Source organism: Ochotona princeps, chromosome 3 (genome assembly GCF_030435755.1).
Source record: "Ochotona princeps isolate mOchPri1 chromosome 3, mOchPri1.hap1, whole genome shotgun sequence".
Classification (NCBI taxonomy): domain Eukaryota; kingdom Metazoa; phylum Chordata; class Mammalia; order Lagomorpha; family Ochotonidae; genus Ochotona; species Ochotona princeps.
In genome coordinates, this window is record NC_080834.1 from 17,056,128 (window position 1) to 17,071,428 (window position 15,301).

Consider the following 15,301-nt stretch of genomic DNA (forward strand, 5'->3'; position numbering starts at 1 on the left):
CCACTCTTTGCCTCCCCCACGGGGCCCCCTCCTCGCCGGGGCCCCCACTCTTTGCCTCCCCCACGGGGCCCCCTCCTCGCCGGGGCCCCCCACTCTTTGCCTCCCCCACGGGGCCCCCTCCTCGCCGGGGCCCCCCACTCTTTGCCTCCCCCACGGGGCCCCCTCCTCGCCGGGGCCCCCCACTCTTTGCCTCCCCCACGGGGCCCCCTCCTCGCCGGGGCCCCCCACTCTTTGCCTCCCCCACGGGGCCCCCTCCTCGCCGGGGCCCCCCACTCTTTGCCTCCCCCACGGGGCCCCCTCCTCGCCGGGGCCCCCCACTCTTTGCCTCCCCACGGGCCCCCTCCTCGCCGGGGCCCCCCACTCTTTGCCTCCCCCACGGGGCCCCCTCCTCGCCGGGGCCCCCCACTCTTTGCCTCCCCCACGGGCCCCCTCCTCGCCGGGGCCCCCCACTCTTTGCCTCCCCCACGGGGCCCCCTCCTCGCCGGGGCCCCCCACTCTTTGCCTCCCCCACGGGGCCCCCTCCTCGCCGGGGCCCCCCACTCTTTGCCTCCCCCACGGGGCCCCCTCCTCGCCGGGGCCCCCCACTCTTTGCCTCCCCCACGGGGCCCCCTCCTCGCCGGGGCCCCCCACTCTTTGCCTCCCCCACGGGGCCCCCTCCTCGCCGGGGCCCCCCACTCTTTGCCTCCCCCACGGGGCCCCCTCCTCGCCGGGGCCCCCCACTCTTTGCCTCCCCCACGGGGCCCCCTCCTCGCCGGGGCCCCCCACTCTTTGCCTCCCCCACGGGGCCCCCTCCTCGCCGGGGCCCCCCACTCTTTGCCTCCCCCACGGGGCCCCCTCCTCGCCGGGGCCCCCCACTCTTTGCCTCCCCCACGGGGCCCCCTCCTCGCCGGGGCCCCCCACTCTTTGCCTCCCCCACGGGGCCCCCTCCTCGCCGGGGCCCCCCACTCTTTGCCTCCCCCACGGGGCCCCCTCCTCGCCGGGGCCCCCCACTCTTTGCCTCCCCCACGGGGCCCCCTCCTCGCCGGGGCCCCCACTCTTTGCCTCCCCCACGGGGCCCCCTCCTCGCCGGGGCCCCCCACTCTTTGCCTCCCCCACGGGGCCCCCTCCTCGCCGGGGCCCCCCACTCTTTGCCTCCCCCACGGGGCCCCCTCCTCGCCGGGGCCCCCCACTCTTTGCCTCCCCCACGGGGCCCCCTCCTCGCCGGGGCCCCCCACTCTTTGCCTCCCCCACGGGGCCCCCTCCTCGCCGGGGCCCCCCACTCTTTGCCTCCCCCACGGGGCCCCCTCCTCGCCGGGGCCCCCCACTCTTTGCCTCCCCCACGGGGCCCCCTCCTCGCCGGGGCCCCCCACTCTTTGCCTCCCCCACGGGGCCCCCTCCTCGCCGGGGCCCCCCACTCTTTGCCTCCCCCACGGGGCCCCCTCCTCGCCGGGGCCCCCCACTCTTTGCCTCCCCCACGGGGCCCCCTCCTCGCCGGGGCCCCCCACTCTTTGCCTCCCCCACGGGGCCCCCTCCTCGCCGGGGCCCCCCACTCTTTGCCTCCCCCACGGGGCCCCCTCCTCGCCGGGGCCCCCCACTCTTTGCCTCCCCCACGGGGCCCCCTCCTCGCCGGGGCCCCCCACTCTTTGCCTCCCCCACGGGGCCCCCTCCTCGCCGGGGCCCCCCACTCTTTGCCTCCCCCACGGGGCCCCCTCCTCGCCGGGGCCCCCCACTCTTTGCCTCCCCCACGGGGCCCCCTCCTCGCCGGGGCCCCCCACTCTTTGCCTCCCCCACGGGGCCCCCTCCTCGCCGGGGCCCCCCACTCTTTGCCTCCCCCACGGGGCCCCCTCCTCGCCGGGGCCCCCCACTCTTTGCCTCCCCCACGGGGCCCCCTCCTCGCCGGGGCCCCCCACTCTTTGCCTCCCCCACGGGGCCCCCTCCTCGCCGGGGCCCCCCACTCTTTGCCTCCCCCACGGGGCCCCCTCCTCGCCGGGGCCCCCCACTCTTTGCCTCCCCCACGGGGCCCCCTCCTCGCCGGGGCCCCCCACTCTTTGCCTCCCCCACGGGGCCCCCTCCTCGCCGGGGCCCCCCACTCTTTGCCTCCCCCACGGGGCCCCCTCCTCGCCGGGGCCCCCCACTCTTTGCCTCCCCCACGGGGCCCCCTCCTCGCCGGGGCCCCCCACTCTTTGCCTCCCCCACGGGGCCCCCTCCTCGCCGGGGCCCCCCACTCTTTGCCTCCCCCACGGGGCCCCCTCCTCGCCGGGGCCCCCCACTCTTTGCCTCCCCCACGGGGCCCCCTCCTCGCCGGGGCCCCCCACTCTTTGCCTCCCCCACGGGGCCCCCTCCTCGCCGGGGCCCCCCACTCTTTGCCTCCCCCACGGGGCCCCCTCCTCGCCGGGGCCCCCCACTCTTTGCCTCCCCCACGGGGCCCCCTCCTCGCCGGGGCCCCCCACTCTTTGCCTCCCCCACGGGGCCCCCTCCTCGCCGGGGCCCCCCACTCTTTGCCTCCCCCACGGGGCCCCCTCCTCGCCGGGGCCCCCCACTCTTTGCCTCCCCCACGGGGCCCCCTCCTCGCCGGGGCCCCCCACTCTTTGCCTCCCCCACGGGGCCCCCTCCTCGCCGGGGCCCCCCACTCTTTGCCTCCCCCACGGGGCCCCCTCCTCGCCGGGGCCCCCCACTCTTTGCCTCCCCCACGGGGCCCCCTCCTCGCCGGGGCCCCCCACTCTTTGCCTCCCCCACGGGGCCCCCTCCTCGCCGGGGCCCCCCACTCTTTGCCTCCCCCACGGGGCCCCCTCCTCGCCGGGGCCCCCCACTCTTTGCCTCCCCCACGGGGCCCCCTCCTCGCCGGGGCCCCCCACTCTTTGCCTCCCCCACGGGGCCCCCTCCTCGCCGGGGCCCCCCACTCTTTGCCTCCCCCACGGGGCCCCCTCCTCGCCGGGGCCCCCCACTCTTTGCCTCCCCCACGGGGCCCCCTCCTCGCCGGGGCCCCCCACTCTTTGCCTCCCCCACGGGGCCCCCTCCTCGCCGGGGCCCCCCACTCTTTGCCTCCCCCACGGGGCCCCCTCCTCGCCGGGGCCCCCCACTCTTTGCCTCCCCCACGGGGCCCCCTCCTCGCCGGGGCCCCCCACTCTTTGCCTCCCCCACGGGGCCCCCTCCTCGCCGGGGCCCCCCACTCTTTGCCTCCCCCACGGGGCCCCCTCCTCGCCGGGGCCCCCCACTCTTTGCCTCCCCCACGGGGCCCCCTCCTCGCCGGGGCCCCCCACTCTTTGCCTCCCCCACGGGGCCCCCTCCTCGCCGGGGCCCCCCACTCTTTGCCTCCCCCACGGGGCCCCCTCCTCGCCGGGGCCCCCCACTCTTTGCCTCCCCCACGGGGCCCCCTCCTCGCCGGGGCCCCCCACTCTTTGCCTCCCCCACGGGGCCCCCTCCTCGCCGGGGCCCCCCACTCTTTGCCTCCCCCACGGGGCCCCCTCCTCGCCGGGGCCCCCCACTCTTTGCCTCCCCCACGGGGCCCCCTCCTCGCCGGGGCCCCCCACTCTTTGCCTCCCCCACGGGGCCCCCTCCTCGCCGGGGCCCCCCACTCTTTGCCTCCCCCACGGGGCCCCCTCCTCGCCGGGGCCCCCCACTCTTTGCCTCCCCCACGGGGCCCCCTCCTCGCCGGGGCCCCCCACTCTTTGCCTCCCCCACGGGGCCCCCTCCTCGCCGGGGCCCCCCACTCTTTGCCTCCCCCACGGGGCCCCCTCCTCGCCGGGGCCCCCCACTCTTTGCCTCCCCCACGGGGCCCCCTCCTCGCCGGGGCCCCCCACTCTTTGCCTCCCCCACGGGGCCCCCTCCTCGCCGGGGCCCCCCACTCTTTGCCTCCCCCACGGGGCCCCCTCCTCGCCGGGGCCCCCCACTCTTTGCCTCCCCCACGGGGCCCCCTCCTCGCCGGGGCCCCCCACTCTTTGCCTCCCCCACGGGGCCCCCTCCTCGCCGGGGCCCCCCACTCTTTGCCTCCCCCACGGGGCCCCCTCCTCGCCGGGGCCCCCCACTCTTTGCCTCCCCCACGGGGCCCCCTCCTCGCCGGGGCCCCCCACTCTTTGCCTCCCCCACGGGGCCCCCTCCTCGCCGGGGCCCCCCACTCTTTGCCTCCCCCACGGGGCCCCCTCCTCGCCGGGGCCCCCCACTCTTTGCCTCCCCCACGGGGCCCCCTCCTCGCCGGGGCCCCCCACTCTTTGCCTCCCCCACGGGGCCCCCTCCTCGCCGGGGCCCCCCACTCTTTGCCTCCCCCACGGGGCCCCCTCCTCGCCGGGGCCCCCCACTCTTTGCCTCCCCCACGGGGCCCCCTCCTCGCCGGGGCCCCCCACTCTTTGCCTCCCCCACGGGGCCCCCTCCTCGCCGGGGCCCCCCACTCTTTGCCTCCCCCACGGGGCCCCCTCCTCGCCGGGGCCCCCCACTCTTTGCCTCCCCCACGGGGCCCCCTCCTCGCCGGGGCCCCCCACTCTTTGCCTCCCCCACGGGGCCCCCTCCTCGCCGGGGCCCCCCACTCTTTGCCTCCCCCACGGGGCCCCCTCCTCGCCGGGGCCCCCCACTCTTTGCCTCCCCCACGGGGCCCCCTCCTCGCCGGGGCCCCCCACTCTTTGCCTCCCCCACGGGGCCCCCTCCTCGCCGGGGCCCCCCACTCTTTGCCTCCCCCTCCTCGCTCACCACCCTCTCCTCGCGCAAATAGAAATAAGCTAAAAACTAAAAGAAAAAATGACACGGAGACAGAAAGTTTTTAAAACCCCCTCGCGCAAATAGAAATAATCTAAAAACTAAGAGGAATAATGACACGGAGACAGAAAATTTTTAAAACCTCCTGGCGCAAATGGAAATAAGGTAAAAACTAAGAGAAATAATGACACGTAGACGGCAAGTTTTTAAAACCATGGGCGACCCCGAGATCCCTGCAGAGTTCAGGTGGGTTTGTTACAGAACTGGTATGGTTGACACTGCCTGGGGACCTGAGCAACAGAAAGCCAGTGGACGCCACACTTTGCCACAAGCATGGCGCGGTCAGTTGGCTCTGTTTTGGGAAAAGCTGAGAGGCTGCGCCAATTCCCCAAGTTGATCGTCTCTCAACTGGACGAGCAAGTTCAGCTCTTGGCTTGGAAGTTCTGCCATAGTACTCCAAGAGGAGGACAGCAAGGATGCCTTGTCCATTTTCACCGTCCCAGAGGACTGCCCCATTGGGCAGAAGGAAGCCAAGGAGAGGGAGCTGCAGAAGGAGCTGGCTGAGCAGAAATCTGTGCAGACGGCCAAAAGAAAGAAAAGCATCAAGATTTGATCCCAGTCCCTGTCTCTGCAAATGCCAACCCAACAAGACTGGAAGGCCTCACCAACAGCCAGTCCAGCCATGTCTCCTGCAACCCCAGTGGTCTCTAGAGCTGTTTCCCAGCCTGCGCCGGTGCCCTATGCAATGCCTGAGTACCAGCGGGTCACCATCAGCGGAGATTACTGTGCTGGGATCACCAGAGGACGATGATCAGGCTGCGAAGAGCCTGGCCATGGCTCTGATGATCCGGGAGAGGTACGTACAGCTGGCCCACCATTGCTTCCCGCGGACCACGGCCCAGTACCTGGGCCATGGGCGGGCTGATGTCCCCCCACCTGAAGATGGCCTCCCAGACTTTCACCCTCCCTCACTGCCCCAGGAGGACCCTTACTGCCTGGATGACGCACCACCCCAACCTCCACCCCGCCCCTACTCTCGGGCCCCCCACTCTTTGGTCATTCTCTCCGCGTCTCTTGTTCCCATCTCTCGATCATGCTGGGTCTTCCTTGTGCCTTCCTAAGCCTTCTGGTCGGGCACCTTGAGCTGCTCCCAGCATTTCCCATTAATGTCAACCCTGAAGGGAACCGCCAGTGGAGTGATATCTCTGCCATTCAGGAGACTTAAAGCCATGGCAGCAGCGAGCCTAACTCTTCCTGGGCCAAGGCTACTTGCTCATTATTACCCTAAAAAATTGTTTCAAGTGTGAACATTTTGAAATTCTTTCATGCTTATGGCCGCCCTAGTCCAGGAGGGCAGTCCCCTCCAGTGGGTCCGTTTGTCCGTTGGAGGGGCGCCCAGAGCTTATACTTACCTTCTGAATTAGATCTGCCAGTTGATCGTGGTCAGAGAGCCAGCCTTTAGGTGTGAAGACTGAACCAGCAAATCTTGTTGTCCCTTTTTGAAGGAGTGATTTTGAATGGGTTAGAAGAAACAGCAACAGGCTGGCAGCCTCCCTTCAAGGTTACCTCAGCACCATAGACTGCCATCAAATTTAGCATAAAGTGAGTATTTATGTCCATTGGTCAAAATGTTTCCTAATCATGAAATTGGTCCAGATTTTAAATTTGTTCTTATTTAGAAAGAAGTGAGGTTTTGCCTTACAGAAAAAACAGTGTTTTAAATTGGATAGTGAAATTGGTTATGATATGTATAATTTCTGAATTTTCCTGTAAGATAATGGAGTTGAAGTCTGATTCCTTGTGAAGAACAACAGTGTTTTAACATCTCCTTTTAAGTGATTTTCATCTTATTGATAACTAATACATTCCTAGATAGTCTCTGAAGACAACAGCCAAATTGAAATTTTTTGCTTCTCTTGATTTCAATACAACAGAAGCCAAAAAGAAGCTCTAGACCTACCAGCCATGGAAAAGGGAGGAGCAAGCTTGCAGTCTGCCCTGTGGAATTAATTTAGGACCTTGGCCTCCTTCAGGTCCTCATTGTGATTCTCATCTGCCTTTTGAGAAGGGGAAATTCCCTCATCAGCTAGGAGGTTATTGGAAAAACTTCTCATGCCCTGTTTTGAGGCAGGTTTGTGCTAAAACGTGTTTCCACGAATTGGGAGAAATGGGTAAGAATTGCTTAAAGCAATAGTATTTAAAATGTGGCATGTTTTTATTTATACAGTGTCTTAATTTGGAGTCTTACATGATTGTTTCAAAATGTAATTCGAGCAAATTAGCAGATTATTAAAAAGAATTGCTTGTAGAATATTTTGTCCTACAGAAGTATGGCTATCATAGAATGGGAAAGTTGGGACAAAACACTAAAGGCTTAAGCATGTTGAGAAATGAACCTTGCAAGTTTTACATATAGAATTGTCTATAAGATACTACTACAACATTGTTTAAGTGTTTAACATTAATACCTAGTGTATGCTGACATTAGGATTCAGTGTGCATACATAAGAATGCTAATAAATTTGAGAATTTACAGGGGAGAGGTCTGGCGCAATAGCTTGGCAGTTAAGGGGTCTGGTGCAGTAGCCTGGCAGCTACAGTCCTCACTTCGACCATGCCGGGATCCCATTTGGACACTGGTTCTAATGACGGACGTTTTGCTTCCCATCCAGCTCCCTGCTTGTGGCCTGGGAAAGCAGCCGAGGACAGCCTAAAGCCTTGGCCCTGTGCACCCATGTGGGAAATCTGGAAGAAGCCCCTGACTTTGGATTGGCTCAGCTCTAGCCATTTTGGCTACTGGGTGAGTAAACCAGTGGATGGAAGATATTTCTGTGTCTCTGCTTCTCTGTAAACCTGCATTTCCAATAAAATAAAGAATCCAAAAAGAATGATGTGGAACACTCAAAAACACTTAAGACTATCTCCAATAGAAAGTGAAATTAGAATATCAACGCATGATATGAGAAATTTGGCAAGGACTGACCTTGAGGAATTGAACAGATATTACAAAATCAACTGTGGACTGGCTCTTGTGAGCAGCAGGCTGAGCTACTGCCTGTGTACTGATCTCCTATGAGCTCCGATTCAAGTCTTGGCCATTCTGCCTTGGATCCCGGTGTCTGCTAATATGTCTGCAGAGGCAGCAGAAGAGGGCTGAGGTACTTGGGTCCCTGTCATCTACAAGAGGGACAGAGCTCCAGGCTCCTGGCTATCCAGTGGCCCAGTCCTTGAGGTCAGCCATTGAGATGGAGGATCTGTCTCCCCCTCTCTACCTACCTTGCAAATCAAATATTTTTTATAGAAAAAAATTAAAAATGAAAATATAGTTGGAAGTCAAGATAAATGAGGATAAACAGAATTTAAAATATTTGAACTTGAGGATAGGTTCAATATTTTCTAACCAGCTTTTAAAAAAATGTGAGAAAGGGAATGAACGCAGCCCGAGAGCTTTGAGCCCTTACTGAAATGAACACTTTCTTGGAATTCCTGAGAGGAAGAGAGTATGCAGCATATTCAATGAAATATCTAATAACTTCCCTGATCTTAAGTACACCTCCAAGTACAGAAGGCCCATAGGATGTCACTTGACAGGATCAGAAAAGATCCACGTTCCCTTGACCTACTGTGGTCAAGCTCTTAAGTACAAACAATTGTTACTTCTCAGAAAGCAAGCACTGTCATTTTCAAGGGGACCTCCACTAAACGGACAACATTGTCAAAGAGAAATTTTATAGGCCAAGAGGGAATTGAATGGTTTATCTCAAGTTCTGAAGAAAAAGTAAGCCTATCAGCCAAAAATACTTGGCTGAGTAGAACTATCCTTAATCAATCAAAAAATATTCTCCAAAATGAGTGAAAGTCAGGAAAGTCATCAGAATCAACTGGCCTCCTAAAACATGTTTGAAGGAAATGGACAGACAGAAGCAAATAAAGGTAGCAGGCTAGCATCATGAGAACATGCAAAACTTCTATTTATTCTCATTACAAAGTCAGATATAAGGAGGAGAGACAGAGGAAGATCTTCCCTCCTATAGCTCACTCCAAGTGGCCGCAACGGCTGGAGCTTAGTCAGTCCGAAGCCAGGAGCCAGGAGTGCGGGACCCCCACGTGGGTGCAGGGTCCCAAGGCTGTGGGTCATCCTTGACTGCTTTCCCAGGCCACAAGCAGGGAGCTGGATGGGAAGCAGAGCCGCCAGGATTAGAACCAGCACCCATATGGGATCCTGGCATGTGAAAGGTGAGGACTTTAACCACTACGCTATTGTGCTGGGCCCAAAATGCAAAACTTTGAAGCTCACCCATAACTGGATGAAGAATACTCAGAAGAAACCAACCAATTTTTAAGTGGATAGATTACTTATTAATAACAGCTACCTACTATTACTGCTTATTAGTAACAGCTTTGAAAGTAAATGGACCACAGACCAGGCTGAATCAGTCCACATCATCTACTGGCAAATCCGAACACCAGAACAGAGTGTGGGTCGGGCCAGGTTCGGTCACAACAAAAACCAGTGCACAATGTGGAATGCCAAGGTGAGGTTGCCTGTACTGGATGGGACCGCAACGCCCAATCAGCACGCATGAGAACCAGGAAGCGAGGTGGCAGAGCCGGCAAGGGGATTAAGGGGTTGGTCCCCTCGCTGGACAGCTACTCCCACTGGAGAGCGTGGGCTGGGATGGGGACAGACCAGACTTAGCAGGGCTACAATACCTGTGCGCCTCGTGTGGACTAGATCAGGGTAAAGCCAGGCTGGGCTCATTATTCCTACTGTTGCGAGCATACATTAGATTGGGTGAGGGTTGTTTGGGCTTAGCCACAGCATCAGCTGGCAGAAGCTGGCAGAAGCTGGCACTGGGGCCCATTTCTGTCAAGTTAAATCACAGAACTACCTGAAGAGTGCATAAACCAGGATTGAGAGAGACCTGGGAGGGAAATAGTGGGCTCTTCCCTCTTGGGTTACTACTCCCATGGGAGGGCACAAAAACTACAACGGGGGCTCGGGTGGCTAGAAAGAGAGGAACTCAACATCCGTGAGGGCTGGAGAGTTGAGCTGGTTAGATGGAACTAAGCTTCAATACCCATTGACATGTACGAGAGCCAAATGGGATGTGGGGCAGACTGGACTATTGTGCTACACATACTGGCAAACCAGGGTAGGGGGCGGGCCTGGTGGGGGTTATTGTGGGTCACCCCGACTAGGCTGCAGCTCCCACTGGTTTATGTGAGGGCTGATCGTGGGTGATGGACTGTGCCAGGCCCTGTGCTTGCTAGAACACGCAAGAATCTGGTCTGGAAATACCTCAAAGTTTCTTTGGGGATCTCACCAATTGAAATGGCGGACTCAGAACCCTAACCAAGAAAAGACAGAAGACAGGACACGTCAACCACCTCAGCTATTTGTTGACAGCGAAATACTGGGCAAATGGAGACTCTATGATGGACTATGTCAATCAGTGGATCCTTCAACGACCTCATCCTGCTCGGAGTGGTGAGACTGGCAGCAATTCATGAACTATCAAAACCACTTGAGCAAGTGTCTCAGAGCATGCCCCACATCTGGGACTTGGGGTGGGTGGGTTACTGGGTGGGGCTTCTCCCTTAATATCCCCCTTTACCTCAGATACATGAAGGGAACAATATGGAAATAGTCTTATCTACTTCCCTATAGTCCTTGAACCTTTTTACCGTAATTAACTATGTAAAGATTGTCAAAAGCACAAAAGAAAAATCTTAAAAAAATTATGAAGAAAAAAAAGTAAATGGACCACACTCCCAGTTAAGATATAGTCTGGCTAAAGAGTTAAAAAATAACCAAGGATATGCAGCTTAAGAAACTCATTAGTAAAGACACATTGATGAAAAGATGGAAAAAAATGTTCTACCTAAGGGGAAAGCTAAACGAAGCAGGAGTAGTGTATTAGACAAACTATACTTCAGCCAAAAGCTATAAAACAATACAAAGATCATTGGATAGTGATCAAGGAATTAATTCAACAATAAGATAGGACAGATTGGGTATTATTATTATATATCCAATGCCAGAGCACGTCATTTTGTTAAAAAGCCTTATCAAAGCAAACCATCTCCATGGATTTTTCTTCAACTAAATCTCAGTGGAAGAAAAATTCAAGGGTACACAGTACTTACTTCCACCTGATTTTCTAACAATAGCAACATTACTATGATACTCAAAAGTCACTATTACTTTTTCTATTGCTTTAAGATATTGAGCTGTGACATCTCATTTCTAGTCAAGTCAGGCTTAATTATTTGGATCCACTCTCACTGATAAGCAGTAAAGCTAAATTTAAAGCATCTTTCTTAGCAACTGTGAAAAGCTGGCAAAACAGTATCTGGCAAAAACTGACTGGACAAAAAACCTCATGCGATAAAATCTAAGAGCTGCTTTTGTGGGCTCTGTGACCTGAACACATTTGGCAATGACTTTTAGGAGAGGGTCAGACATCAGAGCCCTGTGTCTGCTGGAAGTTGAGAAGCTACTAGCAGACACACTCCCAAAAGTTTCCACTGGACATCAGTTAGAATAAATGAGACACAGTAGAGTCCTCATATACCCTTCCAGCCCGAGATTATATAGATGTGTTTTTAAAGAGTTTTCTCTGTGAAGGCAGATCTACACAGAGAGGAAGAATAGAAAGATCCTCCATCTGCTGATAAAGTGACAATGGCCGGAGCGGAGTTGATCCAAAGCCAGCAGTTAGGAGTTTTTTCTGTGTCCCCAGGCTTTGCGCCATCCTAGAGTGCTTTCCCAGGCCACAAGCAGGGAGCTGGATGGGCAGTGGAACAGCAGACACGCAGTGGCACTCATGTGGGATCCTGGTGATTTCCAGGCAAGGATTTAGCCACTAGGCCACTGTGCTGGGTCCTTGGGATCATAGTTTAAGGGAATTAATTTCAAGTCCTGAGCATCAATGAGGGGGTCGCAGGTGGGTAGGGAAGAGGTAATCCTCTCCAGAGAGGTTAGTTTTCTGAGACCTCCACATTTATTGCTATATACAAACTTGCAAAATAATCTGTATGAAAGATTAGGTACACCAGGAAATAGGATATCAAGAGTGAGAATAAGCAGAATCAGTAGAAGTAGATCCACAAACTGCACATTGAACAACAGTAACCATGGGAAATGTGATCAACATTGTCTTTAAAGCAATAAAATACAAGCAGATTTAGAAGCAGAAGCAAACAACATGGATTTGAAAATGATCTACTAGAACTTCTGGAAATGAAATTTTATACACAAAGTATTACCAAGTCAATAGATATAGTCAATTAGACATACTTGACATGGGCAAAGCAGGCAGGGAGGGACAGGGAGCTGAATGCTGCCAACACCCTAGCCATCGGCACTGCCATCTCCTCCAGGCTGTTTCCACATGGCCAAAGCCTCAGCACACCTGCTCTGCATCCTGCAGCTAAGCCTCACTTTGCATCAGGTACCAGGTGTCCTTAACCCCCATACGGAGCTCACCACACATACTACAGCTACACTCCTTATCCTAGAAGGAAATGTAACCCCAGCCAGGTGGGGAAATTGTCCCTTTTGAGACTGCCTGCACCCATGTCTGAGTGAGGACTGTCCCTTTGTCCTTCTGTTCATCTCCGTCTCTCCTTTGTGTTCTTACTTGTACAATGACAAAAGCCTGGAGTTAACTCCAGCTGGAGTGGGGGGGGTTGGGAACTGAGGCTCTCCAACTACCTCCAGGGCTCTGGAGCCCTATACCACCACCAGGAGGCTGCATTTCCCACAATTAGTAAACTGAGATCAAAGACGTTGTAGAGCATGGAGGTGCAAAACTGTCAAGAGACAAACAACTCCTGACATGATGGTTAAAAATGAATCCCAACCTGTTTAATCCGAGTTCTAGGATTTCCAGAAAGACAGACAATGAGCAGAGGTAGTCTGAGGTTTCTCCAGAGTAACTGTCTACACGTTTGTTTAATGCCAGTTATTTCTTCAAAAGCATCTGATTTTCATGGAAACATTCACTGGAAAACTATTTCCAGTTACTTTAAATAAAAATGACAGCATTTTAAAATGTCAATCCTGAATCTTCCTGTTGCCAAAGCAACATATAAAAGCACTTATTTGTAAGTAATGACTGTTGGATTAGGAATATATTTAAAGCATTACTTCCTCATCCCTAGGCAAGCAGTGCAGTTGCCACCAAAAGGTGCTTTAAAATAATGGCTTTGAGCACATAGAAGGTATTTCTCACAACACACAGGAATGCATTTCCTGCAAATCACAAAGGGAGCTCTACCTGCATGTTTTCTTGTTTCAAATGATGTGCTGAGCTTCAGCATCAACATTAAGTACTTTCTCTTACAAGCATGAGTCTTTTGTATTGAGATTTTACAAAGTTTGGATATTAAACAGGTATTCTATTAGGAAGATGTAAAATGAGAATATTTTGGAGGATATACCAGTTCAGTTTCCGAAACAAGCAGAATTGGTGCCTAATGGAAGCACACCACTTCCTTCAAAAAAAATTTATTTGAAAGGCACATTTACAGAGAAGGACAGACAGATTTTCCATCAACTGGTTTATTCCCCAAATGGCTGTGATAGCCAGGGTTGAGCCCATCTGAACTCAGGGACCCAGGGACTTGGGTTACCTTTTGTGCTGCTTTCTCTGGCTATCAGTGGGAAGTTGAACCCAAAGTGGAGCGGTTACCACTTGAACCAGCAGCACCCATGGGGCGGCCAGTGCTGCAGACTGAGGATCAGCTGGCTATGCTACCACACCTGCCCCGTTTTACAGTTTGCTTCTCCTTAAAGAATAACTTGATTAATGGAAACATCTGAGCTTAGTATATTTGCAATTTGCTACACATGGCTTATATCATTCCTGTATAGACATTTTGCTTTAGAAACAAACAAGATGCTGCATTGAATCTTCTAATTCCGGCCATTACCACTTCCTTTTCTAAGTGTGCTAAGGCTTTCAAAACATTTCTCCTTCTGGAAATTAGAACATTTTCCATTCTTCAGTCTCTTGGAAACGTTCCTGGAAATGCTATTTTTCCGAGGTTTCCCTAGGATTACCCACAGTGGCTCAGTAATTACAGGCATGCAAGCTCCATTCCCTGTCATACGGTTTAACCAGGCCAAGGTAGTTGAAATCAACACAGCTGAGAGCTTTCTGGTGCCTTCCCCTGCTCTCTGGGTCTGAGACTCCTCATTACTCCCAGGCCCACGACTTGGCAGGGACAGAAGCCTATGGAACCCACCACAGCTGTCAAAGGTCACGTCTAGGGCAGGTCTCCAGCAGCACCTGCCTAATCCAAGATTCCTGGGACAGCATCACTGAACAATGCATGTTGTACATACATATGCTGAGCTGTTCTTTCTGACAGCTGTCTTCTGAGATTACCAACAGCACAGAGCTCACGCAGGCCTACGCCATGCCTTTGATATATTTACTTACTATTTAAAAGCATAAAAATGCTGGTGCCCTGTATTATTTGTTTGCTTTTTGTTTGATTTTGTTTTTAATTCCCCTTTGCCTAATAACATTATGATGGCTTTAACACGTCTCAATCCATGGCCAAGACATAGGAGAAACATAAGGTTACAAGCCAATTGAAATCAGAAATCTCAACCTTTGAGTATAGATTGGAATAGAAAGTGAGAGAGTTGTGCCTAGTTCCAATACTTCAACAATCCTGACCGCTAAGTTTTGACACTGTTTTTCCACAAACACTGCTGATGTTAGACCCTGAAATCAGTTTCCACAGGAGTTTTAATTAAAATAAAGCACAGCCCGTCGGAATAGAATCACCACTTTAAGGACATTACTCTTAACCTCTCAATTCAAACACAACATTTGTCACACAGAAACCACATGAAAGTATTTGTCAAACCAAATTTACATACTATACAAAGAAATCCTGCAACCTGAAAAATCAGAGTGGATCATGGGCTTCAAGCGACCAGGGGAAAACACTTATAGAATTCAACATTATTATGGGTACTATAACCGTAGTAGGCAAAAAACAGTAAGAAAATAATCTTAGCTCTTGTTAAAGAAGGATAAAGGGCCATCTTTACTTTTGCCTATGTTAAAAAATTGAGAAACAAAGCCTTTAGGAAGATGGCAACTTCATTGCGGTTGAAAGGGGATAAAACACACCAACAAGAATTAGGGTCTTTCTTGTTGCTTACCTTTTTCCAGTTGAATTTCCACGAGACTCGGAAGGGATCGCCGGTCGCAGAAACGCTCAGCCGACCTCTGCACGCGGAGGATGCTCTCCACACGCGGAGGATGCTCTCCACACTCGAAGCATGCACTCCACACTCGGAGCGGAAGCGTTCTTCGCGTTTTTCCTGCGTGATCGCTTTTAAAAGGGAGGGAATGGAGAAGCTAATAAAGCCTGCCTGTTCCTTATTTCACATTCATAAGTAGGTAACTCACTCCACCTGGAGTGTGTTGAGGGCCGAACAAGAGGCTGGTGGTCAGGTACCTCCTATCTTAAAGGAATTAGAGCAGAGAGCTGCTGCTACTTAAGGTCCATTGAACACACGTTAGCTTAGAACATTTTCATATCTCCTACTACCCACGTTTGAGGTGGTGAGCAGGGAATTTTTTTTCTGATCATTATTTTTATTTTT